The following is a 3,988-nucleotide window of genomic DNA, read 5'->3' on the forward strand; positions in this document are numbered from 1 at the left end:
CTGTCAAGTTTTGTATACTTCGTAAGTTCAATTTACCTATTTAACACAGCACCTGCAATGTCACCGATGTTATATATTACTTGTTGCTATATATTAGTGTCAAGGGAGTGCAAACTTTAGTTCTTGTACTGAATGTGTCCTTCAATCATAATTGCTGTGTTAGAGTTAGTATTTCATTTTCAAATTTAATGTGTTTTTTTGGATATGCGTAAATTGCCCTGATTGAAACGCACACGATCCATCAAAGGCACTCCAATGGGAACAGATATTGCTTAATTACGTGTCATATATATTGGGTTAGTTGAGCTCTATGTGTCAGCATTCTACACAGGAAACGCAATTTTCGTTAAAACGCTTTGTGCAAATAAAAAAAGTGCATTATAATCAAACACTTAATAATGACGTAATAGCGCAGTTGCATTATTTAATCTTTATTAGTTACTGAATCTAAAGTTACCTGTTCCTATGACGGGACAGCTAAACTATACACCCGTACACATGACCCTGGGGTATCTGTAAACGTATTACCTGTTATACGACGAAGCCGAACTGTCGATAATTATATCCACGTTCATACACGTGATTATATCGTTTTCAAAGTAATCATCCCATGTGATGTCCGTACGAGAGAAAAAAAACAGCAGCAGTGTGAACAAAAACAGCAGTAAACACTAAAAACAGGTACTGTCAGGTACGTTTATTTTTTTCTATAGTTAGATTCGTATTGTTAAGAGCTGTTGAAAAGGCACTGCTTATACAAATACCGGAATGAGAATTAAATAATTCTCGCATTTTCCTTAAAATATTCCAAACAAACAAACATAATAATGTACACTGATGTGTAACATTATATTTCGTATGGCGTACACATGGAGATTTAACTAGTAACACTAGTATCGTAAGTTACTATGTCATATAACGTATTTCACTCGGAGATTGACACAAATGATCAATTATGTTTTTTTTATTTTTTTATTCTTTATTATTTGAAAATGATATACATTCAATTTGTAAACATGTTCATCTCCATTGAAGAAACTGGTGCTATGTATTATGATATACACAAATGATAATAGGGAGATGCATACATAGCATGGTTTCCACGGCGATATTGCGGATCTAATGAAGCCACGTCGTTAATCATAGACGTTCTGTTTAGTTAAACACATGACCAACAGCTTTACACTGGGGTTTGGTATATTCTACATACTATTCAGATTGGGACATCGTAGCCATAACTGTCAAGTGTGTTTACACTTGCACTTGATGGACGTTTTAGTTTTGATTTGAACTTTCGGACAATTAACTAGTAAGTTAGTCTTTTCAGTCAAGTGACAGATCCGCACTCGGTTGTTATGTTCGGGATCGTGTTACTTGTAACATATACCACGTGTATAATGGTACTTGTACCGTCCTTGCGACATGCTGTATAGACTGTATTTGATGAACTGTTCGTTAGCTGAAAATAACAGTGCGCACGCTGGTACATATGATGCCGTGTTACAGAAATCCAAGTTTTTATATACAACTAAATAAAGGATGTGTATTCCGAAGAACAAGCACTTACATCTATGTATGTAATGCTGCCGAGTAAATATCAACGCCAGTCGAATTGTGCTTTAAAATAAACTGGCAGGTGGCATTAAATTCACTAAAATCAGTAACCATATGTTGCAAACATGATTGATGTGATCAAACAGGCACACGTGAAACGATTAATAACAGTATAATTCACTAAATTTCGCAGCTACGAAGTCACCGTGTAAACATATTCAGCGTACAACATACGGTTATTGGACAACTTCATTCATCGGCTAGTATCCAATTAAAAAAATAAAATAAACCTGGTGTACGCGAGTGTGCCCTTCATGCGAATCTACCATAGTACAATGAACATAGAGTACTTGATTACAGAATCTAAAAAAATAAACGACAGCTGCACTAACGTCTGCGAATATACAGTAATAGGTAGGCTATAAGCCATACGTATTACGTCATTCGTATCAAACATCAACATAGCACAGCGCTACTGACAGTGAGAATATTGGAGGCGGTTGTTTATTGCATTTAGGAATCATATGTTGATTGTCCAGTATGTATTCAACTTATGTTGGTGTAAGTATATATTATATGTATAGCTGTTAAACTCGTGAGATGTACATTTCATTGTGACATATGTATGCAACATGGCAGGCATATGTATGACAACAGTGTACTGTTATTATTAACAGTATTGCTACTGCGACCGTGGGGCAAAATAAACAGATCCTATTATTGCAATACCGTAAAAGAAAGAATCCACGTACGATTACGCAAAATATCTGTCTTTCGTTAGTGGACTCCTATCTAACATGTCATCATTATGGTATGCCACTAAACGTGCTAAAACTGTCTAATTATCGACACGTGCATTTTAATTCTGTAGGTTTCGTCCGCACTCCGTGGAATTCCCTTCAGAAAAAAACGCAAGGTTAACCTTATAACTCTCTACTGTTAATAAGCTGTATCAGTATTGTATGCGAAACTCAAGTGGTTGAAGATTACGGTTGACCGCGTTATCAGATACTATATGTATGTAGACAGTTACGTAGCCATTCCCCGACGACGATAACAAGAAAGAAGCACGCAAGTCCCAATTGGCAATAGAGGCATCCTTTCAATAGAAGGCGATTTCAATTCACGTCAATGGATTTCAGAACTACCATGGTTCTAGGAAAAAATATATGAAAGTTGTATTATTGATATTGGTGGCACATAAGCAAGCGTTATAACATCGGTAACACCCTGAGAACGTTGGGAAATTGACAAAGCCGCGGACGACGAATTGTGAATACTAAGCAGCTTATTAACATACACATATTCTCCATGATTCGTCTTTTGCTTCATTCCAAGCTGCCAGTTTACATTCAAGCAGAAAGTGATATGAATTTGTTCCTGATGCTTGTACTGTGTTGTGTACATGCGCGGGAATATATTTCTACTGGTTTAGACAGAAAACGAGATCCCAGCTGTCACTACTGTGGTGAAATGTTTGATCAAATACTGACGATTTAACTCAATCAACTTCAAATGAATATCTTCTTCCTCTCCATCTAGCGATTACATTATTGCTTCCGCTTTCAACAGAATTTGTTCTGGATGCGTGATGCGATGTGTCGTCTTGGTTTGTCTTGACGGTCGTTATTTTCGACAAAAAATATAAAGCTTCCATAGCGTTGTAAAAGAAGCGTAAGCACCGGAAAGCTTGGCCTCTCTAGACGTAGCAGTTTGCTTTGCACTATAAAAGACACGTAGACACGTAGAATTACAAATACGTACATACAATGTGAACCAGCGACATACAAAAATAAAATAATTTAGTTTCCTTTGATGTGTATTCACAGTAAAAAAATCATTGCATATGTCGCTTTGTGTATTCCAGTAGGTTTAATGTAATACATTTCGAATGGCCGACATGTTTATCAAACGAAAAAAAAAAACAGATTGAAGAATAACGAGCTCGGGTCACTAGCAATTGTTCCTCCGCTAGTTTTGAATCTATACAATTACACACGTTAGCTGCATGATCCTAAAGTAGACCTTCCCTGGGACTATAAAGAACATGTCTGAATATATACACTGACATACACTGACATCTCAAAAATACTGCGATTTACAATCAACTCGAATTCTGTAATAAATACATGCATTCTGAGGGCTTGTCGACTTGTATATTCAAGGTGTCATAGCCGTAAAAGATCTATAAATGTACGAGTTACCTCTCGATCTCGTCCAATATTCTTTCCAATTATTTTCTAATTTGCGATAACGTGTTTTTCATGGTTTATGTGTGAACCAGTGTTGACAAGTTATAAATCTCAAATTAACCATTGAAAATTCGCTGTTTTTTTTTGTTTTTTTCTCATCAACATTCGGTGATCTTTCCTGTTTTTCACAACATTCCCAGTTGGTGTTAAACCAATATTCTTGCCACGCAAATACGCGTATA

This window comes from Saccoglossus kowalevskii, chromosome 10 (assembly GCF_978046115.1).
Source record: "Saccoglossus kowalevskii chromosome 10, keSacKowa6.1, whole genome shotgun sequence".
Lineage (NCBI taxonomy): Eukaryota > Metazoa > Hemichordata > Enteropneusta > Harrimaniidae > Saccoglossus > Saccoglossus kowalevskii.